Source organism: Desmodus rotundus, chromosome 2, assembly GCF_022682495.2.
Source record: "Desmodus rotundus isolate HL8 chromosome 2, HLdesRot8A.1, whole genome shotgun sequence".
Lineage (NCBI taxonomy): Eukaryota > Metazoa > Chordata > Mammalia > Chiroptera > Phyllostomidae > Desmodus > Desmodus rotundus.
The window spans coordinates 158,103,419-158,131,198 of NC_071388.1; the positions used below are offsets into that span (position 1 = coordinate 158,103,419).

General features: G+C 42.9%; 1 protein-coding gene and 1 pseudogene across 12 annotated transcripts in view; both read left to right on the plus strand.

The window, feature by feature from the left end:
- MYO3B (myosin IIIB) overlaps nucleotides 1-27,780 on the plus strand; it is a 440,217-nt gene that overhangs the window by 340,407 nt on the left and 72,030 nt on the right. The gene's annotated exons all lie outside the window — the stretch shown is intronic.
- LOC123479817 (etoposide-induced protein 2.4 homolog) lies at nucleotides 298-16,193 on the plus strand (annotated as a pseudogene).

The window sequence follows — 27,780 nt, forward strand, 5'->3', positions numbered from 1 at the left end:
GGCTTGGAGATTCCCAGGCAAAACCAAGCTTTGAATCTAGGGTGGCTGCTGCTAGTGTCAGGCCTGGGACTTACTGAAGCCAGCTGCTGCTTGTTTGAGAGGATTTAGGAAGTTGTGAAGCATGAGCCAAGACCAGCCATTCATACAGAAAAGCAGCTTGGGTGAGTCTGTAAGTTGGGTTGGACAGAGTCTCTGGGGATCTCCAAGGTGGGTCAAACAGTGTTAGCTAAGTTGATGGAGTCTCAGGTATGGCAGCAGCTTACTGGCTCTGTGTGGGGAGGATTTAGAAAAGGGACAATGGCCTCAGCTCACCCTGATACCAGACACATCAGTTCATCCCTGTATACCACGGGTGACTTTCAAGCTGGTACCCCCGTGCTGGAGCTCAGAGAAAGTGAGTCTGAGTAGGTAAGTTTGTGTGTGGGTTCTTTAAGTGTAACTGCTTGGGGCTCCAGAAGTTTCTTCCACTGACTTAATCCCTGCTGGGTTTTGCAGCCAGAAGTTATGGGGACTTATCTTCCTGGCACTGGAACCCTAGGCTAGGGGGCCTGATGTGGGGTGGGGACTCCTCACTCCCAAGATATCCCTCCCGAATTTTTAGCCATGACATGTGGGTGGGACCAACCTGTTCTCCATCTGTGCCCCTTCTACCAGTCTGGATGGATGTGGTTTCTTTAATTCTGTAATTGTCAGACATCCATTCAACTCGATTTCTGACAGTTCTGATTGATGTTCTATATTTCAGTTGTAATTTTGATGTGGATGTGGAAAGAGGCAAGTCTTGTCTGCCTACACCGCCATCTTGACCAGAAGTCAATACCCTCAACCATGTAAAACCATTCTTAGCTCATGAGCCATAGAAAAACAGCAGTGGGCCACATTTGGCCAAAGGATTGTAAAGTTTGCCAACCCCTGATTTATGTTAGGGAAAGAAATACTATGGAAGAGTATCTCTGGGCAATAGAATTATGCGAGGTCTTTGTTATCTATCTCAATATTCTTACTTCTAGGTTCTACATTTTCTACAATATGTATATTGTACTTTAATAATAGGAAGATAATTATTTTTTAAAAGAATTTGTCCTAAGTTTAACAAATGATAAGTGGCAGGGGCAAGTTTTGAACAGAAACCCTCTTTCTACCATGCCCATTGCCTCCTGGAATCCTTTGGCTGGAACAGTCTTTAGAGATCTATGAGTACACCAACCTTTATTTTACAAAAGGAAGTGAAGACTCCAGAAACTTACCAGCTTGCTCAAGATACGTGACAATCAGTGGCAGAGTCCCAGCTGGCCCCAGGCCCCCAGACTCCCTGTACAGTGCTCTCTCTGCTTCCCCCTCCAGGCACCATTAGATGTAGGCAGGATGAGTGAAGGCCATCATTTGTTTTTTAACTTCCAAATCACTTTTATCTTGTATGTTCCCTTTCCATTCTGGTTCCTTTTTAAAAAATACCCATAGCCAATTCTGTAAGCTAACATGTGAGACACCAGAGGCCTGGTGTCTTAACAGTCCTTCATGAGAGAGCCCCATGTGTGGAACAAGTAGCTGGAAGAAGACATGTTTGTATGGTCAGCTTTGTCAGAAAAAGAATTTATGGAGGCTCGATTAGGTGGTGAACTGTCAGCCCTTCTCTGTGAGAATATGTCCCTGACCAGCTCCACTCCTGGGGAGCTTCTCTGCTCCCCCAGGTACCTTCCAGGCTATTAGAGCCTCCCCTCACAGTTGGCCATAGCCTTATCTAGGGAAAGGGCAAAGAACTACAGCCAGGAGTCCTTGGTTCTGGTCCTTGTCCTCCTCCTAGCACTCAGCTCTACCGTCCTGACCATGTTGTAGGGAAAGTTGCTCTGCTGACTGCTCTTGTTTTTCATTTCCATTCACTGGCCAGCATTTCCTGACCACCTATAATTATGTTCAGGTCACTTTGCTGGGCTAGCCTGGGGACAAACAGAAGGATATGTCAGTCTGAGTCCTGGCTGTCAGTGTCAATAAAGTGTCGATAACCTAACTCTGTTGTCCACTTCCCAGGGAGTTGGATGTCCCAACTGTTATCTGTATGAAGTATTTTGAAAACTTGAGTACTATGCAAATGGGAGAGGCCATTCTTAGTATTGGTGTCTTTGCTCCTCACTGAAGAGTCAGAGGCAAGAGACCGAGGCTTTCACAATGTTTTACCAGAGAAGGAGGGCAGAGAGTTTTAAGATCTCAGGGTTCTAGGAAAGAGATCCACAGGTCCTTTCCTCCTACGTGGCCTACCAACATGCTAGCCTAAGAAGCTGAAGGAAAAGCTAATGGAAGTCAAGTAGTTTCCAGGTTGTGGTTAATTTGAACTTGCAGGTGCTCCAAAGGCTCTGGGTATCAGACATACCAACCAAACAACCGAAAATAAACAGGTTCCTATGTCCTATGATCACAAAGAACAAACTCAGAAAAACCTTTCCTACTCCATAAATAAAGGTTTTGGTATCTTGAAGGTGTAGAGGGGAGACAGGTTTTAAATAAAGGATAATTCTAGTTTAAAAACCCAAACAAAGATTAAAGACTTAGTTATTCTTTAATATTTACCATATTCACCTCATATGGGTTATATACCTGTGAGTTCTTAATGCATGTATATAAACCTTCCTCTTAATCTAAGCCTGCATAGTCCTTTATAATCACACATATGCTTAATTACAAGATGACTTCATTGTAAGGCTTTTGCTGGCCAAGTAACTGCATACCTAACTCAAAGTAGCTGAAACAATAAAGAGGATTTATTGGCTCATTTAAGTGAAATGTCCTGAGGACCTGAAGCATGACTTCATCAGGACTTCAGGCTGTTCTTTACACTTTCCTTAACTCTGCTAGCCTGCATGGTTTAGCTTCGCCCTCAGTTTGGTTTCTCTTGTGGTGGAAAAATGGCTGCGGGGTTGTAGACTTCACATCTACATAAAACTCTGTTCACATGGAGATTGAGCTTTCTTGTCTCAAAATTTGATTGGACTACCCCTAACCAATCCCTGTGGCAATAGGAATGTTATAAGCAAATTGACTGATGCTTGGGCTGTGTGTGCGAATTACTGTAAGGAAGGAAATGGAGTTACTCTGACTTAGACCTGTTAGGGCCCATCCCTGGATCAGGGACAGAGGCGATCTGTTCCAAATGCATGACTGCTGTGCATTGTGGAAGGGGTAGAATGGCTTTTGGAAAGACAGTAGTATTCATTTTATTAGCCAGGGTCCAGTCAGGAGACAGAAACCGCACCAATTACTTTAGCAGAGAGATTTAACAACTCTAGATGTTAACCAATATTAAGTGAAAAGTCAAATGTGTCCTGGAGATGGTAACCTTAGGAAACAGCTACCACTCCTAAGTCTGTTCCTCTTTGAGGATCAAAGAGAAGAAGTTGTGATTGTTAAGACAAGCTTGGAAGAGGAGCCTCACAAAACTGAAATCCAGACCTCCGAGTAGGGTCACTATCCAGCTAGTGCTGGTATCTGTGGGGATGCTGTCAGGCTGGTTCTGGTGACACAGGGACACTGAAAACTGGAACTGTGACTGCTGGAGTCAACTATTGCTCCCAGGGTGAAAATCAGGGGCTCTGGAGGTGTTGATAGGAATAAGAAGCAAACAGGAAGAAGCAAGTCCCACCTTCTCCCTTCCACTCTTACAGTCTCCAGCCTGCATCCACTGGTGGCACAACCCGGAAGGGAGTCATATACCAAAGGGAAAAAATGACTTGTAAGGTCTTATCCAATCATCACAAAGATTGTGGAGCTGAGAATAACAATAGTATTAGGGCAAGAAGGAAAGAGAAAAGAAGTTAATGTGCTTGTATATATACATACTTGTGCACAGAGAAGGTAAGAAGAAAATACATACGCCAGCTACAGTTCTTGTTACTGTAAATGAAATGGAATAAAGTCATAGTTGATACTTATAATCTACTTATTCCTTACTCTTTGATACCTCAGCCAAGACCTCAGCTTGTGAGAATCTTTCCCAGGCAAAGTAACTGAAACCTCATTCCTGAATGGTCTGAATCTTCACTGGCTCTGCATCTCTCTGCTTACTGTAGGTTCTCATTAACTTCTACTTTTGGATGGAAGTACTGAGAGGTACGCAAAGAATGTTCTAGGTTCCAGAGAGTCCTCTTTGCCCCTGTTGTGCAGCCCCCAAGCCCTGAATCAGGATCAATCCATTCAAGAGTGATCCCTTTCTTTATCTGCTGGTTCAGTGGCATAAGAAGCCCAAAATGCCAGGCGGCAGCCTCGTCTTCCCGTTCGGTGGAGCCACTGTTGCGTCCCCTGGTGGAAGCATGCCTTTCTTGGGTGGCAACACCTTCAAACCAGGAGAACTTAAAGTTGAGAGGAGAAGAAACAAAAATTCTAAATAAAAGTATTTTAATAATTTAGGAAGTAATTATAAAAATCCAGAATGGACCCATTCTCTCTGATATATTACTCCACTAAAAATATTTTTTATACCTCAGAGTTTAGTCTCCTGGGAGGCCAAATCCGTAACTGGCTTGTGTTTGTGTGCCCAGCGCAGCCTTCCATAACGACTGCAACTCGATGGGTGGTCAGTAAGTGCTGGATGAACGTGTGGGTAGTTGGTAGCTAGATATGAGATAACTGGTTAGTATTAGAAGAGTGAACACTTTTTCATTTTCATTTTAATATTGCTAGCTCACAAATAAAGGCTAGGTTTCTTCAGTCTCTGGACTTATCAATAACTTCTAGTAACCTGTGACTCGGCAGGCCCGTTTCTCAGGATTGGCTTGGAGGTTACTAGTATGCGAGCTCCACAAAGGGGGTGGCGCTTGGGAAGAGCTTAATGTTACTGTGCACTTTAAAATGGAACATCTTCAATTTTAGAAGATTCATTTCCCCGCAAGTGACTTTCAACAGGGAAACATTTCATTAGCTCCTCTTCCCAAATCCTGAGGAGTTTCCGAAATGTGAACCGAAGCCGCCTTCCACTGCCTGGAGCTCCTTCACAACATCAAACGCTTAATGAAAATGTTTTCCTCAAACCTCAAGCATTTCCAAGTATTAAATGTGAAGAGGGAAGGTTTTGCTCCAACTGCAAAGTGTTCTACCACTGCAGGGTATCTGAGAAGGCCTCTGTGTGTGTGTGTGTGTGTGCGTGCGTTGTTTGATACTTCTGAGATAAAATTAATATGCCCACACCCTCTCTCAACAAGACTGCATGAACAATACCTACTTGGGATATTCTCAAGCTTGCATCAGGAAGGATAGGAGGGACATGTGTCAGCCTGACAGAGAGTGGGCTCTTGTGCATGCAGGGTCCCTGGGCCCACAGGACTGTCCTGTCTGGGACCAAAAATGGGTTTTGGGGAGTAGGAGACAGGAGTGGCCAAATGGGTGCCAAGCAGACTAATTTTAATTAGGTCTCTTTTACTAAAGCATTATTTTAAGGGCTAGCCTGGACTTTACAAACAGAACAGCTGTTCTGTATGTGAAGTTTCATCCTCTCCTCAGCTGCTGGGTGGTACTGTTTTAAATAAATAATATCGAAAGTAATTTCCTGTGAGAGAGTATTGGAAACACAGCAAACATTTTCTGTTAAAGGATTCCAAAGGCATCCTAAGGCAAATACAGTAAACACTCTAATTGCTGCTAAAATTTGCATTTTACATAACTTTTACTTTTCTTGAAATGTATTAAATATCCACACTATTAATATATTCACTGCATTATCCACAATTTTCATTCATTTCTCTGAACTAACTGCTAAAATATTCGCGTAGTTCACCTGTGAAACTTGTCTCAAAGAGTAGGTAGGAGGATCTGACCAAACAGACCTTGCAGGGATTGTGGAGTCCCCAGCTGGCGGGGGCATCGCCTGCAGGGCCTGGAAAGCTTACTGAAGCCTTGGATCTGTAGCAACACTTCCAAAGAATGTAGCACTTTAATAGAGAAATGACTTTGTTACAGAATTTCTACATAGCATGAGGGAAAAGTTGTTGTTTTTAAGAAACTCATATTCGAATTAGACCATAAATCCAGGGCAAGCTTAAAGTTTATGGATTGAATTTAATTACTCCATGGGTTTTTAGAGCTTGTCACTGTAGAAGCGACTATTCATATAAAGACAATTAAAATAGACTTGTTGGTTGTGTAAAATGGAGAAACTATGAGCAGCAAAGAACTGGAGAATCAGCATCACCAAACCGAAAGACTGGTGATTTGTAAACCATACTCTTCGGTTGGACAAGGCCTTTCCAAGTTATGTGAGCACAGTGGGGACGCTGCCAGTGACAATACTTAGTGCTTTGGTTTTTATGACAAACATTCCAAACACTTAGAAAATAAGAAAATAGTACCAAAACCACTCCCGTAATAGGTTGTAACATCTTACTTTACTTGCTTCAAGTTTTTTTTAAAATTTGCAGTACTGTTGACCTCTTCCTATTTCCCTGTCCCAATCCTGTCCTCCCTCTTCTATCCCTACAGTAATCACTATCCTGAATTTTCATTTCATTCCCTAGCATGTTTTCATCTTTTTACTATATGTGTAGCGATGGGGTTCAGGGTGCACTACCCCAAAGTATGGCTCCGTGGCATGTAGACTATTTCAAGGCAAAGAAATCTGAGAAATGGAATGTGCAAGAAGGACGTTCTGACCTTCTGCTGGAGCAAGTCATAAAGCCACCCCGGAGAGAGAGGTGCCCTCCCGGTACCCGGAGGAAAGGAGCATCCTGACCTCTGAGGAGAAGGGACAGAGAGGGCGTCTGACTAAACAGGCCTTGCTCAGTTTACTACAGTTTCCCCCAGTTTACTACACTTAGCTCAGTGTTGTCCTATTACATCTTCCCATCACTTTGCACTCTTCATCATACTGAGCATAAAAACACTCAGATTCACCGTTCCTTCGGGTCTCCATTTCCTTATGAAGGCTCTCATGTCACATAAAGCTTGCATTTGTCAGCACTTAAAAATGTATAATTTGTTGTGCTTTTTCTTATTGAAGATTAACATTCAATTTGTGCCTAATTACATATTTTTTATTTTAAATTCTTTTCCTTACATCCTTTTTCTTAATGAGGGTCCTCCAAATTGAATCAGCTTCAGATCCCACAAAGGCTTATATATATGGAAGCATAAATAGTACCTGTTTTTAAACTTTGTATATAAAATCATTTATCTATCACTTCCTAAATAATTACCCTACAACTTAGTAGCTTAAAACAATAAACATGTATTATCTTACAGTTTATAGTTTCTGAGGGCCAGGAATCTAGAAGCAGCTTAGCCGTGTGATTCAGGCTCAGGGTCTTTCATGAGATTTAAGTCAAGATGTCAGCCAGAGCCACAGGCACCTGAAGGCTGGACTGGGGCTGGAGGGTCTGCTCCCAGGGTGGCTACTGGAAGGGAGCCTCAGTTTCTTGCTGTTAGAAAGAGCCTTCTGTTCTTTACCACGTCAGCCTCTCTTTAGGGCTGCTTTCGTGTCGTCATTCCATGGTGGCTGGCTTCCACCCAAAAAGGATCCAAGGAGAAAACTGTTAAAGCCACAATATCTTATATGACCCAACTTTGGAGTCACACACTCGTTGTTTCTGTGGTATTCTACTGATTATACCAGGAAGGAGGAAGGGTGGGGGCAGGGGAGACCACTGGAGACCATCTTGGAGGCAGGCTAGCACACATATTTTCTGGTGCTATTGTAAAGAGGATTTTTTGTATTATATTTTTGAATTGGTCATTAATGGAATATGGAAACACTTAATTTTTGTATGTTGATTTTGAGTATCAACTTATTAAAGTCTTATTAGTTTCAATAGTTTGCAGATTATCTCAGATTTCCTATATAGCCTATCATATTGTTACAAAAAAAGAAAAATGCATCTCTTCATTTCAAATTCTAACCTTCTTTCCTGCACTGTCTAGAAGATTCAACATAGCATTGGACACAAGCAGAGTTCGTGAGCATGGCTGTCTAGGTCCTGACCTTAATGGGAATGCCTCTGAAGTTTCACCACAGAGCATGAATTTTACTATAAATTTTTAAAAATTTGATGACATTAAGTATATTATCTCCTATTTCTAGTTTGATAATAGTTAAGAGTATTACATTTTATCAAAAGCTATTTCTGCGTCTATTTAGATGAACCACAGAACTAAAGTTCTACTTTAGACCCTATGGTTTCATGTACTTTAACTGTCTTGTTAGTGTGGCATATTGGTATTGTACATTAATGGACTTGTTGTCTGTTGAAATCCTGGAATTCTGCTTGACCATGGTGTATTTTTGTACACTATTATTTTACTTGCTAATGCTTTATAGCATTAACTGTAGGTGTGTAGTTTCCCCTCAGAGCGTAGCACGGTCTGCGGAATCAATGACAAGTAAATGCGTGCAGAGCCCTCACTGACAGAACTCCTGGCTGCTCTCTCACTGTGGTGCGAGCTCTGGTCTGCCAGAGACCCTTGCTGTCACCTCACCGTGGTTAACGCTCCAGACAGCTTGCCTGTGCAGGAAAAGCCAAGTTAAACCTGAATGCTATATCCCTGGATAAAATACATGTATGTATAAGCTTGTACTGTATAGGACAAAATTTAGTACTCAGAGCTTGAGTTATTCTCATTCATTCTCATGAAGAGGAGCTAAATATCTACAACCCTAGCAATGACTGTAGGTAGGGATTTAAACTCATATGATATTACTAAATTTTAGCAGAACCAGAAACTGGCAAGCCTTAGTATGGAATTTTTTTCTTAGTTGTATTTGTAGCTGTTGTTAAGTTTTAATTTGGGATAATTATGCACTGTGGCTCTTATCTAATTTTCCCCCTCTCCTATTATAGAAGCCCTTGTAGATTGTTCTATTCAATTAAATAATTCAATAAACTGGAAACAACTACTATGTACTAGGCATGAAATACAACACTGGGACATAGTTGTAAACAAGGCAGTGTCCCTGCCCTCATGAAATTTACAGAAGAGGAGAAGGACATTTAAAAATTAAAAACATGAGAGAGATTATTTGGGGGAAGTTCAGAAGGCTGTGGGAGAATACAGCAAAGGAACATGGTCTAGTCCAAAGGGTTAAGAAAGTTACAATTAAGCTTAGACTTAAAGGGTAAGTAGAAATTAGTCTTGCACAATGTAGCAAGAGGCGTGTTATAGGCAAGAGGGAATGGTGCAAAACCTTGGAGAAAACAGAAAGCAGGGAACATTCAAGGGGCTGGAAGGACTGGAGGAAGTCTGCTCCACCTGGTGCATAGTGTCCCCGAAGCTTGGAGAGGCAGGCAAGGGACAGGTCTTACAAACAGGCTAAGGTATTGGAGTCTTATAAATGGCCCTTATTCATAACATCTTAACAGGGCTCCTCGCTCACTAGTAGATATTAATTAATGTTTGTTCAATGATTTAATACAAAAGTCAGTTGGATTTTCTTCTCTCTCTGCATCTCCTTAGTAAACGGAAAACTCTAAATATGGCTTCTCAAATAGCTATAGCCAATGCTGGCTCCAGGACCCTCACACAAGCAGATGTTAGGGACTAGCTTTGAAGCTGTGCTTACACTGTGGACCCACTGCTCCTACCATGTAGACTGTGTCCACTGCCGTGGCCGTGGAAGTGTACTGATGCAGATTGTGGGGAGGGTCCCCAGATCCCTGCCAAACTATCGTTTGACCCTGTGGTTTGGCCGCAGCCTCTTCTGCAAATTTCAATTATGCTCAACTCTTACAATTTTACTTAAGCAACTTAATCTTTATATATCACAAAAGCTAGCTATGCACAATAATATGATGCTTTTGATGGTAATAGTATATGTTCATAAGCTATCTTTACAGGCAAGAATCTTTTGTGGCAATTTTAACAAAATTAACAAAAATATGCAGTGGAAAAGAGTCAACAGATGTGTATTCACAAGTAAAAACAACCCCCAAAGCCAAGCATCATGTTACTCTAATGTAAAATATGTATCCCAAGGTTAGATAAGCCAATGTTTGGAAGGCAGCCTGTTGATTTATAAATTGCATTCTGTCCATTTCTCAGAAGGAGAAACAAACTCTCTGCCAGAGCAAAGGCTCTTTCTTGCAACCTAAGTGTGAAGAGCCTCTAGGACTGTCGTCAGGTCAGGCTGGCAGAGGCTGGAGCCGCAATACCAGTGAGTCGGCAAGAGCCTCAGAAAGTAGAGGGACCGGAGCTTCCAGGGCTGATGTCACTCAGAGCAGCAGTTTGGGAAGGGCTGGGGTGGAGATGGGAAATTTAGGCTACAAATGCCTCTTCCTTTCTTGGACTCTGGAGAGAAAATAGAACGAGATAGCCTTTGGGGCACAGTGTGTGGGTCTGAGTCGAGTTTGAGAAGAACAGTGTTTTCAGGGACGCTGACCCTCCGTCCTCCACTCTTGCTCTGACCTGCGGGGAGACAGCTGCTGGGAGGACGGCCCTGATGCTCGGGCGCCCAGTGAGGGCTCGCCAGGTCCCCTCCGTCTCTCTCGTTTACTCGTAATTCCCCTGCCCCGACCTTACCCCCTTTCCTTCCTCTACTTCTTCTTTCATCTTTTTCTTTAAAAAATAAAAATCCCAGCAGGAGTTGTGACTCCCAGGTCCCCCAGAAGAAGGATGTAAGTACTCAGCCACAAGTGTTCAATAGTTAAACCTTCGGTTAAGAACAAGCAATTGTCATCGTGGTTTTTCTCCCTTGGAGCCCGGGGGAGAGGAACAATGGGACTTTCTCTTCCTCCCTCCCAAGGAGTGCCCTCCGCAGCTTACTCTCTAGAGGTCAACAGACCCTTTTCAGCGACAGCTCACTTCAAAGGGTGCAAAAGTAAAGGCTTGACTAGGAGACAGGAGACGTAAACCCTCTCCGCGACAGCGAAGCTGGCCTGAGAACTGGGAGCCCAACGGGCCTGCGCCCCCTTCCCCAGGACTTCCACCCTGCAGAGCCCCTACCCCGCGGCCTAACAGAACTCAGAGGGCTCTAATTTTAGTGTTGCAGCATGCTTGTGTGCGTAACTAACGCTGGTCTCCCCTGCCAGACTGGCGGACTCCTGAGAGCGGTAACCAAGTCTCATTCCTCCTCTGGTCTCCACCGAGTCCTGACCAGACGGAACAGTTTGGAGGAGAGAGCGCAGGCTCTCCTTCAGCAGCGGAGCCCTTTCTCCGTGACCTCCCCCACAGGTCATGAGTAACGTTGCACCACTTGTAAGTTTGTCGTCACTGTGCCTTTGGCTACATCCAGGTTCTCCAGGAGAAAAGCGGGTGACAGACAGGTCAAGGCTGGAGGCACTGTTTTTGTGAGTTTTCATTTTATTTAGGGTCACTGGTCTCTCTTCACATCTTTACCCAGGCCTTTTCTCTGAGGGATTCATTTCTGTAAGAATTGCATTTCTCTGTAGAAAAATCAAGACCTGTACTAGGATGTCAACTCACAGTAATAACAATAATGAGTATTTTTTGATCATTTTACTCTGCACTTGGGTTAAGTGTTGTCACACAATATCTTGAATAAGACAACCTCTGTATAAGAAGGTACCATTATTCTTCCGCTGCCCAAGGTCACACAATTAGCAAGCAGGATAGCCCGACTTTATATTCAGGCCCCGTGATGAAGAGAAAACGTTTCTATCTGAAGGTGCTCTTTTTCATAGACAGAAAACCTTTTACACACACAAAAAGTAAACCTCAGAAAATGAGCTAATTTATGAAACACCTTTTCTTTGTTTCCAATGCACCCTTTCAAAGAGCCGTTTTCACCTCTCCTCGGCCTGTCTTGCCTTCTTTCCTGCTGCCTGTAGTTATGTTCACACAACGACACACAACTGGACCAAAACAAAAATGTCCTAACACCCAGGTCTGGGACGTCTTTATACATGCTCCCAGCTGCTGGCTAATTAAAAGAATCTGAATTTTGTATTAGATTTTAAACTTTTCATCCAAGATTATGGTCCCTCTGTGGGGCTCTCTTTTGTGGTCTATCTCCCTTCAACAAACTTGGAAAATGTTTTAAATTAAAGTGGATAAGGTGTGGATATCTTTCCAAAGCTATAGATAAAGGCATTTTCCCTCTTTTTAAAAGGAAGCCAGAATCTGTATACCCATTACCATTTTCATGAAGTGCTATTTTTATTTACCAATCAGCACTGTGAACTGGTTGATTTAATGATCTCTCATATGATTTATGCATAGCTTTTATTAATTGAGCCTATGGAGATGAAGGGTGGTTATAAATTAATGTGGAAAATGTATTACTTGTCATTCCTTTAAGGAAATACCGTTCTTTAAAGCTGTCTGTGTCGCTTTTCTTCCTTTAAGTGTTTTCTGAATTCTCAGTTCAGGGTTATATAAGTAATCTAATCACAGATTGGGTGTTGGTTTAGACCATTCACACTTGTTAACATGGTTAACGAGACCTTTTATTGATCTGTAAGTTGATTCTTAATAGTTATAGTATTTCCAAGGAAGAAGTCAATAAGTTTAAGTTAAAAGGCAACTTAGAATTTCCAACATCATCATCAGCCAAACAAGCTGCTGATGAGTCATTTTAGGCTGTCTGCCTTTGATTCGGACCCTTAACAGGAAAACTGAAATAAGCCAGTTACTCTAGCAATCTGGGACGTTTTCAACAAGTCAGCATAACTGAGCACATTTCCGCCCTTCTCCTCTCCTGAGTCCCAGGTCCATGCTGCTGACTGTTACCCCTCTAGTACAGCACTGCTCAGCCTTGGCTGCACATCGGGCTCACCGGGGAGCTTTAAAAAATAGCTCCCTGCCTGGGTCCTACCTCTGGAGATTCTGGGGAAATTGTTTTGGGGTGTGGCCTGGCCATCAAGATTATTTTAAAGTTCCCCCGATGACTCTAATGTGCAGCCATGGTTGGAGACTACAGCTCTAGGAACATGCACAGAGAGCAAAGCTGATAAATAAGCCTTACACATAAATTCCAGCATGTCCCCAGGTTGCAAATGTTTCTGCTAGACTGAGTATGCATCCCAGGTGAGTAATGTCTTACTTCCAGTGATTCTTTGTGTCCTGAGCCAAGAAGAGTCTCAGGAGTCACTCGAGCGTGTCTGTCTTTATGGAGGATCAAAAAAGTACCTGTTCTTATACCCAGCTCACATCTGAAAGCTCAGGACAGAAAGAAGCAGTGTGGTTGAACAGTCTGCTCACCTATATCACCTGCCTGCACTTTAGAGCCTTGAGCTCTTGCAGAGCCAATCTCACTTTTGCACACCTTTGTACTTTTACAGGAGTAGACGTGAGATTGGATTGGGCACAGGCACGCTCTCAGGCCTGCCCCCTTGTGACATTTGTGAAGCGACCAGCCAGCAGTCGAGGTAGCATTTGTGGGGAATGGAACAGACCCAGGTGATCAGAAAACCTGTAGCTGTCACCTCATTAGCAACATTCTCTGAACAAGCAACTGAATAAGGAAATAAGTAGAGTTGCTGCTCTGAGAGTGGGAAACTACTTCCAGATATCACACGGTGTTTGTTGAGGGAGAGAAGCTTTTGTTATCCTCACCCAGGAAAGTAGCACCTCTGCCAGAGTGAATTCACTAGGCAGTGGAGTGGAAAGCAGAAACTAGAATGCAAGTCTTCTTCTGGTACATAGTCTATTATAACCCAATAGTAGATCTCTATGTTGCTTTCTGTTTGGTCTTTGTAGCTATTTGTTTTGGTTGCCTTTACCTTGTGACCTAAGATCACAGGCCCAGTGGATTTTCAGTTCCTCTGCACTAGAATCAACAGAAATACGAAGCTACGAGCAGCACTTTCATAGCAGGCTGGGCCCTACCCAAGTGATTTATGTGTTTTTACTTGAGACTATATTTTAATGCCGAGATTTTTCTGATTATCTTTTCGTGTGCACCCGCTCACCACATGGGCTCTTAATTTAGAAAATATTCAGCAATTACATGTGGAATTGATACTTTACATAAAAGCAAAAATGGTGCCTGTAATGTATGTTACTGAAAAATTCAATGTCTTTTATTTTTCTGGCAACAGAGATACATGACTCAAAGAAATTGCTCATTATTTTTCCTTTTCTGTGAGATGAAAAGTTCTTAATTTAAAGAGCGGCGCTGCCCCTGAAGAAAGACCACGCAGTGGAAGTTTTGGTTTCAGTGGTCCTGGAGACTCTGCCAGGCACCAGGGATTCTGCTTGTGTGCTCGTGAAACTTAATTACTGATGGCTCTGAATCAAATCTAAATTTGATTTAAACTAAATCTAAAATTATGTGAAATTAATTGTGATGTCAAAATCAGATATTTTGCAGCTTCATGGAAAATAATTCTTCCAGGAACTGCTACTCTGTTTTGACAGTTGATTATCCAAATGTTTAACTTTGTGTGTAAATAACACAAGTAAAAGCTTTAGAACTCAATTTGGATTTTTTTTAATGGGTGGGTAGGTTGGTTTTCTGTCTTACCAAGTTTGCCCAATGTCCACAAAGTTAGAATTTTGGTATATTTGCTGAAGGGGCACTTTGTGATGTAGAAAAGTAATGCCAACCATTAGACAGCTTTTCACACCTGCCTTTCCAATAGTACATATGGGTTTTTTCCACTGGTTTTGTTGACTTTACACTAACACAAGTAAAAAAAAGAAAACAACTAACTCCTAAACATGAAACCATAGAGGATTTATTTCTGTATTAGCTTAGTTAAAATATGCTTCAAACTCATGGCTGTCTGTAGATATTTTTTATCTAACCATTATCCAAATTATAGTGAACCCAGAGACAAAAGTGATAAATGTATAATATAGTATATACACATAAACATACTCACATATATATACATGTGTATATATTATATGTGTTTTCTTTATAGATATAAATAAATATTTCTTTATATTTTAAAAGGAGACTCTGCCCCCGTCAATTTCCCACCACCCCTCATGGCCTGGGCTCCCAGTGCGGGCGCAGTGGCCTCAGCCCTGGAAGTGTCCCGGTGGCAGCCTGCGGGTCTGGTCCAGCACAGAGGACCCAGATGGCCCATGGTGGGTGAGGGGCTGGGCAGGAGCCAGGCCTCAGAGCTGCCAGGTTCTTCATGATGAAAGATATTGGGATGCTTCTCTCTCCTCTGTGTGCTGGGTTGGCCAAAATGTTCATTTAGTTTTTTCTGTACAGTGGTTCTAATAGTGCTTAGTTGTCTTTACCTTCATTTGAAACAATTTTGTTAGATTGTATTATGACAGCTGTCATATCAGTGTGAATTTAAAAAATTTATCAAAATCGGTGAATTTTTGTGTAGCCATTTTAACATTGAAGATGGAAGAGGATATGCAACATATTTGGCATATTATGCTTTATTATTTCAAGAGCAGTAGAAACACAACTGAAACACCAAAAAAAAAAAGGATTTATGCAGTGTATGGAGAAGGTACTGTGACTGATCCAATGTGTCAAAAGTGGTTTGTGAAGTTTCATGCTGGAGATTTCTCACTGGAGATTTCTCGCTGGAGATTTCTCACTGGACGATGCTCCACGGTTGGGTAGACCAGTTGAAGATGGTAGCAATCAAATCAGGACATTAATTGAGAACAAAGTTATATAATGCAGGAGATAGCTGACATATTCAAAATATCCAGATCAGTAAGGTTATTGGTGAAAATGAAAAAGGTGTCTTTTGTTTTACGGAAAAAAAACATACAGACCTTTTGGCCAACTCAATAGCAGGGTAGAAGCCTCCCCATTCCCCAGTGTTATCAAAATCACTTCTGACATGCTCTTCAACCTTCTGCTTTGGGCTCTTTTCCTCATCCAGGGTGTGTTTGTGAGTCTCTTTCCCATCCACCTTGTTGGTCAGCTGGTTAGTCTCTTGCATATGTCCCTTCTGTACTCACTCCACTGCTATGAATGTTGTTAGTTCAGTAAAGGAATTGAAATACACCAGAGATTGTCAAGCATAGAGAGGAATTGGCCTTATTACTTCAGAATTGGTTTGCCCTTGGCTTTCCTCAGGGCAGTGCAGTCCTCATACTTTATCAGGGGCTGACTCTTCTCTATCCTCATTCCTTCATTCATTATCAGCGCCAGTGAGGCAAAGACCCTTGGCAAAGCTCACCTTTTCTAGTTGGGCCTCATCTTCTTGGTGGTTTTCCTAAGCAACAGACTCTTCCACGGGACGGTCTACCTGCAGTCTAACTTGAGTAGCTCAATCTCTTCAGAGAAGTTCCCTTCACCACATTCATCTCCTGCCAAACTAAAAGCTGCTCCAGGCCACTGAGTCATCTGCTGGGGGGTGGTGGGGAGGGGGATTGAAAGGAGGCTGTGCGGCTCTTTCCTTCTTCACCTCCCCACCAGGGAAGGCAGGGCCCACTCTGCCAAGGACCCTCTGCATATTTCCTTCTGAGGAATTGGGGGTTTTGTCTCTGGCCCACTAAGGCACTATCTTCCTGACACCAATATGGGGATTTTTAACACCTGTGAGTCTGAAAGGACCACAGGTTTTTCTGCAGCTCTTTCCTGGCATTGGCCAGCCCCTGTGCTGGGAGTGATTTGAACACTCTTTCTCCCTGTGCCATTTACCCTCCCACCTCCCCTTCCTGCCTCCCACCACCCTGGATGAATGGATTTTGTAATTCGAGCTTTTGGATTTTGTGGACTGGTATTTTTGTTGTTTTTTTTGTGAGGCACGTATACTGGGTGTGGGAGGTAAAGGAGTGTCTCAGCTGCCCTCGGTCAAGCCCTTTGTAGCCATCACTGTCTCCTTTCCTGTGACTGGGGTCAGATTTGGTCTCCCTTGCTCCACTGCCAAACAATACACCTAAAGAGACGGCACAGGACGAAAGACCTCCCAGCCAGATCTGCTGGGTTGGAGGAGTGATTTTTCTTCCCCTTGAAGGAGAAAAAATCTTTTTTCACTGGTACATTTAAAGTGCCCCAACTACAGGGAGGTACCAATTTTGGACAAGTACCACTGCCACTCAGAATGCTCAGAGAATTTGAACTTTTAAACTCTGCAGGTCTGAAATTTGCTGTTGGGTCTATCTGGTGTTTCAGAGGAATATTGGGCGTGCAAATAGGAACTGAAGGGGTAAACTTATGAAACCCATTAAACCTGTGATTGGTGTATTTCTGTCATTTTAAAGAGACTAAATATGCGGGGAGAGGGTAGATGTTAAAACACTTGTACAACTTTAAAATGTCACAATTAAATGTTAGCCATTTCTCTTAAATGGCGAGAGAAATGGTTTGGTTTTGTTAAGTTTGAAGAAAATAGCCTTAGCTGGTGTGAGGAGGATAGTATTCGGGTAGTTCTTGGTCTGCTTTGTGCCTGGCTCCTTCCTTACAGGTGGATTAAAAGTAAAATATCTTAATGTAGGGTCGGGGCCATAATGAAAAATGTCATTAGATGTAAACCCAAAACATGGAAGCCATTCAAAAGTGACTTCTCTCAGTTGAGATCTCTAGGGTACGGCAGGGAAAACCACTGCTCTCTTCACACTCAGAGTCCCTCAGACTTTTGACTTTGCAGTGGGATATTTGAGTCAATTAAGCTGAGAGAATGTCCCCATATTCAGAAACCACGGATTCCTGCCACAATGGGTTGGTAGAAGAAGAAGGCCGTAATATCGCACTCGCTCTCAACGTTTAAAAGTGGGCCTTTGAATGCTTTATTACTTCTCCCCCGCTACTTGGAACTTTTTTTTTTTTCCAATAGCCTCAGGCATGATAATTTTTTCTTTCCTTCCTTAGCAAAATCTATTGACATGATTATTAATTTAGGTTTTTGATTGCTCTCCTTTGAGCACCAGCGGCTTCCTGTGGATTTAAGAGCTTGTGCAGTGTCAATATGCGCCTGCGATTTCAGACCTTCACAGAGTAATCTCAGGCTCAGGGGGCCACAAACTCTTGGGTCTCTGTGGTAAAGGTACCTAGGGCCTCTGTTATTTCTCATGATCATGCTAAGTGAGTTCAAACCACTTTCTCAGAGATCAAAAATTAAAAATCAAAGAGTTGTCAGGTTGTAAACCACACCTTTTCACATTTCAGTGGACAAAAGAGATTTTCTGTGAAGACATGAGGCTAACGACAGCAGAGGTCAGTGATGGCGAAGGATGCCTGCCAGGTCCAGTGTGGAAAGAGAGAGTGAAGCAGAGTAAGACAAAAAAGACTTTTTTTTTCTTTTTTGGCAAATTCTCCCACAGATTTTCAACAAAGCCTTGAATTATAGAATTTTAGAAGTAAAAAAAGGATCTTAGAGGTTACCAAGTCCAGCCCTCTTGTTTCACAGGGGAGCACCACATTTCTTGGTTAACTTGCTCAATGTCTCCTCCCCCTGCCCCCCAGCCTTCTGCTAAAAGAATAACATATATACAGAATGCACAAATATTATGTATTAAACTCACTTCAAATGCACGAAGCCTGAGAGTGCAAATCTAGAACCACCTGCAGGCGCTCTCTGGCAGAAGCCCCTACACTGAGCACTCTGCAACTGACATGCAGTCACTCCCTGACTCAAGGTGGCATACAGGCGCGCCTCATTTTGCACTTTGCTTTAGTGCCCTTCACAGACATTGCATGTTTTGTGACTTGAAGGCAAGACCCTTCACCAGCAGAAAGAGGAACAACTTGCTGTATTGCGATATTGGCCTTATAGCAGTGCTCTGGAACCACATGTCCAGTATCTCCAAGGTATGCTTGTATTCCATTTACTAAATACCTACTCCACACCAGGTACCCACCCATACGCTATCATTCAATCCTCAGTGTCTCTGCCGAAGTACATTTTGAAAAAGATTTTATTTATTTACTTCTTAGACAGAGGGGAAGGGAGGGAGAAAGAGAGGAAGATCAATGTGTGAGAGATAAATCAATTGGTTGCCTCTCGCAACCAGGGAACCTGGCCCACAACCCAGGCATGTGCCCTGACTGGGAATTGAACATTGAACCTGCAACCTTTTGGTTCACAGGCCAGTACTCAGTCCACTGAGCCACACCAGCCAGGGATGAAGTAGACTATTTTATTCCCATTTACACATGTGGAAAATGAGGTGTGAAGAGGTTAAATCATTTGTCAAAAATCCCATAGCTAGCGCTGTGATTCCACCCAAATCTATCTGAGTGAAATCCCTTATTATAACTGTACTGCCTTTTATGCGTATTATAAAATCACTCATATGTGCCTTTCTGTTGATGGAGGTGCTTTTTGAGAATGTTTTAGGTGGGGTGGGGTAGCAATATGTCTCTAACAAGCTTTATATTAGGGTCAGGTTGATGGTATAAGGCCAGCTCGACAACAATAATGAAGCTGCTCTTCAAAGACAGGATTCAAGTGATAGTCTCCAATGAGATTCCCTTTAACAAGCCCCTTCTCTGAGCCCTGAGTGAAGAAGAAAAGGAACCAAAGATTTTCAGAGTTTTAGAGCAAGAAGAAACATCAGAAAGTCTCCATAAAACCCTCAATAAACCCATGAGGAAACTGAGACTCAAAGAAATTAAGAGACTTGCCATCATCTTTAGATTAGGACAAGATGAGTGAATGGATTGGCAGGGAAAGTCAAGGGAAGGCAGTTCACATTTATTGAGCACCAACTGTGTACCCGATCCTGTGCCATGGGGCCTTTTGAATATCACTTCCTCTCATCCATCTCCCCCACTGAGGGCGGGGATCCCGTCCATGCCGTTTAGTGATGCATCCTTGGTACCCATCACACAGCCATGGTAACTGCTCAACAAGCACAACTGACACTTTGAACACAGTAATGAATGAATCCCTCACCAGCTTCAAGGAGAGTCTTATCGTCTCCATTTTACATTGAGGTTCAGTGACCCAATGTAACTTACCCAGGTTTGCAGAGTTTTTCCAGAGCCCACAGCCCCTTGCACACATCAGCATAGAAAAGATTTATCTCCAAGCATATAAACAGACCTGAATATCAACTTGCGCTTCTTCTCTCCCACCTCTTCACAGGATCTGGAGAACAGAGACTGGAGTGAGGCCTGTTAGTCCTACAACATCATTATTCTCACAAGACACACTGGGATCCATTTACAGTGTGCTGTGAGGTATTATAAATAATTAAAAGAGAACTGCACATCTTAAAATAAATGAGCTCCATACACTTGAACATGATGCAGCCTTGGCTTTCCACTGTTTTTTTTTTTTCTTTTCAACTCTCTCTGATGTGCACCCTGGTAGTCATTAGTCAGGAGCATTTGTAAGATTTTCCTATGTCATGAGACGTCTGGCCATTTTTCAGAGAGACCGTTTCATGGAGCTCACTGCTATTGTACATTGTGATATTCATAAGGACACTGTAACCTACAACTGTTAGTGTTGTCAGCCCAGCATTTTTTCTTCTCTACTTCTTCTGATTATGTCACCTTCTTCCCTTTGGGAGATTGTCCCCAACACACACACTTCATTGTGGTTTTGATGAGGCATTCTAGCAAATTATGCTAACTCCTGGTCAAAACTTTGGCTATGTGACCCAAGTCTGGTCTATTAGAATCACCTATTCCCCCTGGCCACTGTGATTGGTCAAGAGTAGGATACATGCCTCAAAGTAGGCCTGAGATTTTAGACATGGCTGCCCCCACCCCCAGTGTCACACCCTCCCACCTTACACTCTCAGCACCACCACACAGCCAGGCAGAGAAAGGCTGTACAAAATAAAAACCAGTATGGCCAGTGAATAGAGAGGAGCAGAGCTTGGAGATGGAGGGAAGGAGGGACTGCAGGCACACAAGGTTACCGGATTTAAGATTACATGACTTAAGGCCCTGGAAAACCTGAAGCCCGCTCTTCCTTCCAACCTATTCTGTCAAATAAACCAATGTTTCCTGGTTTAAGTAAACAACTTTGAAATGGTTTCTATCACTTGAGCTAACAGACATATAACACATTATCTAACAGCAAATGGGAATTTACCACTGGTGTTGGGGACTAAACAAAATGGCAACTTCATGCTACAAAATCATTGCCCCAAGGGTGACAGGCCCTGAGCAGCCCCCTGCTATCCCACCCAGTGGCAGTGTGTTGAGGTGAACTGTGCCTCAAGCTAAGACCAGCCCCTCAAGTGCCAACCCCAGTTCCACCTGTGTCTCAGTCCCTGCCTCCTCCTTGCAGCCTTTTACCCTCACTTCTCTCTGTTGCTCATGGCTCCCCTGGGCGAGCACACTCTGTTCCCAACACACAGAGAGAACTGGGTTTACTCACCTTCATCAGCCACTTTTCTGTCTGTTTTACTGAAGGCAGCCCAGTACCAGGCACAGAAGGTGATTATTCAACCCTCATTGGCCACACTTGACTCAGCTGAGAGGTTGGCGTGGAGAAGGCCTAAGGGCAGTGTCTTTCCCAGGCTCCAGAGTGCCTGTGCAGGACAGTGACATGGGCTCTGGAGCCAGAGGCTCACAGCTGGCTCCAGCATTCAGTAGCTGTGGCTCTCGGGCAAGGTACTTACTCCCAGAACCTAAGTTTCATCTGTAAAATAGGAACAATAACCTTTTTTTGCAGACTTGTGGAGAGAAGATATGGTAATATATGCCAATGAGGTAGCCCAGCCCCTAGTATGCTGGAGGTGGTCAAAAAATAGCAGTAGTTCTAGCACTGCTTACCGCCTTAACTGAAGACGGCCAGATGACTGACGGGCATCTTGTGGCCACTAGGAATATGAGTTGTCTAGTATGGATTTAGATAGGCAAGACCCAGTGATGAGGTAGAAATCATTATTAACCATATATCTCTGCCATTCCTTATTGCCCCCCCCTTCTCCTTGTTTACTGTTAATCTCTAAGAACTTTAAGGACATTCTGGGGTCTCCCAGGTTCAAAGAGCATGCCATCTGGTCCTTTATAGGCCTCCCTTCTCTTAACCCAGCCAACATTGCCTCTTTCTTGGTTAGTCAAATGAATGAATGAGGCTTCTGTGGTCTCTTTGCTAATGAATCCACTCTTTTCAAATACAGTTGCATCTCATTGGCTGCAATTTTGCAGTCAAAATGCTTGAATCCAGGTGTTCCCAACATTTTTGCCACTCATAACGCCTTATATTATTCTCTCTTGTGGATAATATATATTGAAATCTGTGTCTTCTCCCAAGGGTATAATTTATTTAATAAAATTAACTTTTCCACGTGATTAAGTATAGGCATGACTGCCTCAAGGGCTTCACCCACCAGCATGCTGTAGTCAACGGCATTACGTTGAGTGAGTTTATTTCAGGCCAAAGGAAAGAAATTTGAAGATCTAATTAGCCTATTTATGATTCTGGCTGGATTTGTTGGAATACTGAAAATAATCCAAGAGCCCTGTCACAACCATTCTGAGGGACATCCCTACTTTACCACCCCCTGCCCCCAAAAGCTGTCATTTTTGGTACCGAGCCCAGGAGGGGGCTGGCCCTTGAGTCCCTCACATCTCACCTCCTAGGTGGTCCCTGTGTTGACTATTACCAGCCCCTGGGCTCCCTCTGCCTTCTCCTCATCCAAGCTTGCTTTTATATAAGTTCAGCTGGGCCTCAGAGTACAACATAAATCATGCAGAACACTGTTTCTAGCTGTTCCACATACCAAAGCATTACTGCACGTTCCTAATTGGACTTGATTTGGACCATGAAATTCCTTAATTCTGACTATATGTTTTCTCCCACCCATAAGATTCACAGGGGGAAGGATGACCCATTTGAAATAAGCATCTCTTCTGCTGTTTTATTTTTTCCTTCCTTTTCCCCAAACCACGCTTACCCTACCCACCTCACTGCCCCCCAGGGTGGAGAAGTCCTGTAGGAGATAAGAAATGATGCATTTTGTAGACAGCAACCTCCAAGCTGAAGCAGGACTGAGGAGCCATTCTCCAGCCACAGGCCCGCGAAGAAGCTCAGATTCCTTCAGAAAGGAATCCCTTTCACACACCAGCCCCTGCTCACTAGGTGCTTTGTCCTACCTTTGCCTCTTCTATGACTCTTACCAGAGGTGGTTTTCTGTCACACATTTTTCTGCTTAGGTAGGAAAACATGGCTATAAAATAGAAAATGGTCCCCACTTTAGGTGTGTGGCACCAGAACTTTTGGCTCTCTACCATTGATCTTGTCTTGCTCTCAGGTCCCTCATCTACCTCAGGGAATCTCCTCACCCTCTAGGTGGGAGGTAGGGGCCACCTCCCTTTTTTCCACTGCAGAGTGGCCATGAAGTAGCCCTTACAAGAGGCCTTGCCGGGCTAGTGCGCCCCAGACTCTTGAGCCAGCCGGGCAAGAACATGAGAAGGTGGAGTCATGAGCACAGCAGGAGCCAGGTCTGATCCTCCAGTGTGCCCCTGGGTCCCATTGTCCAGGCTGGCTTCTTTGCCTCTCCATCAACTGTGTGAGCCCCTGGATTCCTGCCAGTGAATTCCCTTTTTACTTCAGATGATCTTGGTTGGTTTCTGATGACTGCAGCCAAGACCCCTGGCTGATTCTGGTACCAACCTCATGGTGAATGAATCTTGGGATCAAGGAGATATAATAGTGTCTATTAGTGGTGGCTCTGCTGCCAGCATTTCTGGCTCTGTGGTTCTGCTGTTTATTGCTCATGTAACTAAAAGGCTTAGCATTCTAATATAATGAATTGGAATAAGATGGCTAGAGGAAGATCAGGACCGTATTGGAACAGGGAACAAACAATTCTAAAAAGTCTAGTTGTGCAACTTATTTTTCAACATCGAATCTAAACATCATAATCATAGCATTTGGGGACAGCTAAAATGATTGATTTTGCAGAAAATATTTGTTGTTTAATTACAGGATCATATGGGTCTTTGGCAACCAACAGACGCCAAAACAGACTTTAAGCACCAGCTTGAGAAACTTGTGATTTGCTTAGTGTGTTTTTAATTTAAAGCATATGGCTTCACATTCTACTGCAGTGTCCAAAATGAAGACGTTAGTAATGAATCACTCTATTGGAGAAACGCAGTGTTCCCGGACCTGCTCCTTTAGTCTGTGTACTCAAATGGTTCTGTTTAGAGGCACAAACACGAAGCAGCTCTCCCTGTCTTAGCTGGGTGTTCCTGGGATGCATGTGACATCAAAGGGCCTCACAAACGAATTCCCCTGCCACGTACAGTGCTTGGCATCAGGGCCCACCGCCACCCGAGTAAACGGTGCAGTTAGGTCACTGGAAGATAGAAGGCCCGGAAATGCCATTTATTTTGTGACAACTTTTCCTTTTTTAGTTTATCGGCCTCTTAGCCTAGTCTGATGCTTCGTGACACTTGGGGAACCCAGCCATCCTTGTGTAAATTCAGAACTGCAGCCCTTCTTCCAAGTACCACGTGTGGGGCGGCGGCCTCACCCACTGAGGCTGCATGGGATCTACCTGCTGATGAGGGGCGGTCAGTGAGGAAGTAGAACCAGTGGTAAGAACCTTGGCGCTCGAGTCCAGTTGAATCATCTGGCTGTTTTCTAGTATTGTAAACTTGAGAATTGTTTCAGTTTCCTCAGTTTCAGTTTTCAAATCTGTGAAATGGGGATAAAAATACCAATCTTACAGGGTTGTTATGAGAACGAACTAAAATCACCCATGTCAGAGCTATAAGCTAAGAATCTGGTACCTACTAGCCATTATAATATAATTAGATATTATTTTTATTATTATTAAAGGGAGGACCTATTTCATCTCTGCCTCTTCGCCTCTAGTCATGTTATGTCTTTGCTTAAATTCAATACATCTTTAATAAAGTACTTACTGCAAGCTGGGCCCTATGTTTTAGATCACAGGTGACAAACACAAGGCCCGAAGGCCAAATCCGGCCCTCCATCTTTATCTGGCCGGGCACCTTGTTTCTACCCGGCAGCAGCACCAAGCTCTCGCTTAAGGAGTAGTTACATTAATACAGTCCTGAAATCACATTCAGCCCTTTGAAAGCAACTGCAAGGCTGATGTGGCCCCCAGTGAAAATGAGCTTGACACCCCTGTTTTAGATACTTTTACCTTCTTCTCAATGGGTTGTGTTGCTTGGAAAACAGATTTATATGTCTCTACTTTTTCTGTGTTCCCAGCCATCCTATCTTTATTTCACTCTGTAAGACTTTCTCCCACACCTCCATGTCACGTTCTTAGTCATCCTCTTTTCCTTACTACCCAGGAGAAAGGACTACATCAAACTAAAGCATATAATTCTGTTAGTACTGGGAGCACCCATTTGGCCATACTCCAGGTAATTATGGCTGCCTTTACATCAAAGGAGAGGCATTCAGAAAGTGTGCCCAGTCTGCTTTATTCTCTGGAGAGAGCTCTGAGTAGGAAATCTCTTCCTCTCAAAGATTTGTAATAGCTCTTTATACGTTAGGCATAGTGATCTGTTAAATATAGTTGTCACAAATATTTTTCCTCTTTATTGTTTGTCTTTTCATTTTATTTTGGGTTTCTTTGCTGTTTTATTTCTTTTTTTTTCTGCTAAAAGGATTAGCAGGAAAAAAAGCATTTTGATGTCATCAAAAATTTTTTTTACTCAGTTTTTTTTTTTTAAGAGTACCGCCTTTGGTCTTATGCTTAGAGAGATCTTTCCCACCCCCTAATTATATCTCCACCCACATCTTTTATCATTTCTAGAACTGTCTTATATATAAATTCATGAATAGTCATTGTTGACTATTTTCCCTTCTGGGAGGGCTTGCCTTGCTACCTTACGGGAATGACGGCTCGTGGAAGGCACCGGTCACGAATGCAGAAGCAGCCCGTTTGATGTAAGCAAAAGTCTGAAGAAATTACTTCCTTGTTTATGTAGACTTTAGTGATTTCTTGTGAGACACTTTTATGGTTTAGGCTCTTAATTGTGCTTTCCGCTGCATTTGCAACAAAATTTTGAAAGCAGAGTGAAACCCTCTTAATTAATGGCATTTGTCTTACTTCGCAAGGGTGCCGGGACAGAGGAAAAGGGCTACGACTCCCTCTTTGTTTCTGCTGTTCTCACTCCAGCCAAAGTTTTCATCACCTCAGCCTGGACTCCTACAGGGTCCTTTCTGATTCTCCCTCTCACCCCTCCTCCAACTCGTTCTACATGCCCCGGCCCTTCAGTACATGTCGTTCTTCTCACCAGAAGCCCCAATGTCTCTCCAGGGCTCACAGATAAAAGACAAAATCTAAAAGACTGCCTTCCAAACTTTCCCAGCCAAACTTTATTTTGTGTGTTTCCACACAAACCTGCACCTCCCTGCCCCTGAACCCAGCTCCCAACCAGTGGCCATCCCAGGGGAAAACTGCATCCACTTTGTTTCCATAGTACATTAATTAGGCCTATAAAAATCGCCCCCAAACAAAAATAGTAGTATTGTTTAAAAGTGAAAATACTAATTGTCCATATAATATAAAGTGTGAAAGAAAGCATCTTTAGAAAATTTGCCATTTTGAGAAATCTAGTAGCAAATTGTCTGAGAAAAAACAAAACACCATGTACTTGCTGTCTGAGCTATTTGAGAGACTATATCATATTTCTTTATTCTAACACATTGTTTTTCTAAGTGTCTTAAAACTTTCGTATTTGTTCTCTCCTTACTATTCCTTTAGCTTATGTGTATTATTCCTAACGGCTGGAGTTGCAGGTACCTGCACATGTCATGGGGGAAGGAGCCATCTTTCTTGTCACTAACTATGAAAATAGTAGTTATTCCCAATCTAACTTTCTTTGGAATTGGGGATAACAACTGTTTAATTAATGCTGGGTAAAGGTTTTGTGTAATTGCTTAAGAACTTTTTAAATATTGTTCAAATGCTAAGAATAACCTACATGTTTATCAATAGAAAATTTGTTAAATGATGGCACAGTCATAAAAATGTAATACTATGAAGCCACGAGAAAGTTACAGTCATATGTTTTCCTGTGGAGCAGCCTCCATGTTATATTGAAATGTGAAAAAGGCAAGGCACGGAGTGTAGAAATTACATCTGAGGGCTGTGGGGGTGATTTTGCTGTAAGGACAAGAGCTGTAGCTTTAGACTGTTTCACACAATACAACAATGCCAGTGGTTTTCTCTGCAGCAAGGACTAAGGGTTGGGGGAGGACTTCTTATTCATTCATGCTATTTTTCTTTTCTTCCTGTACCTAAAGTGTGTGAATTTTTCGATTAAAATATTACTTAAACATTGTTTTGACTAAAATTTGTAATGAAATATTACTCTCATTTAATAGCCCTTAAGCTAAGAGGGAAGTGAACTGTTCCAAGGGATGCAGAAACCAACTTGGTCAGTATTTTTGGAGTTAGAGGGAAAAAATAAAACCCTCTTAAACAGAAGAACGTTGTTCAGTGACTGCATTTTTTTCAGAACTTAAGAGATAAAATAAGATAAAGGAAGGACAGAAAAGCTGTATTAATTAAAGTAACCCAAACAGACTCCTTCCAGAAATACAGGAAACGAGAATGGAGGAGGAGATGACACTCGAGGACCGTGGTATTTCAGAAAGAGGCCACATAGTGCAGATGGGCAAGATTATAGCTGGTCTGCTAGTTCCCAAGCCTCTGTTTTTGCTGACTGTAAAAACTATCTAGTGGGTGTCAGGTAAACTCAGTTACCTCCAGGATTTTTCACAATTTCTCTTTAAATCTGTGAATTCCAGGCTCTCCTCCCTCACCCTTCTTCTCTTTTCCCCTTCTTAGCCAATTTTTTAAACATTTTTGCTGTACCTATGGCTTGTATTTTCTCCCCCACAGAACCCGTTGGGCTCATCGCTCTACGGAAACATTCTCATCAGGGCTGCTGAACACCTCCAGGTTGCCTGATCCAGAGAAGAGAACTTCTCTGTTCTTTCCTCATCCCACTGCTCATGGCCTTTGTATGCCATTCCCTTTCCTCAGTGTCTGTGTAGACTCACCCTTTTGACTCCCCCCGCCTCA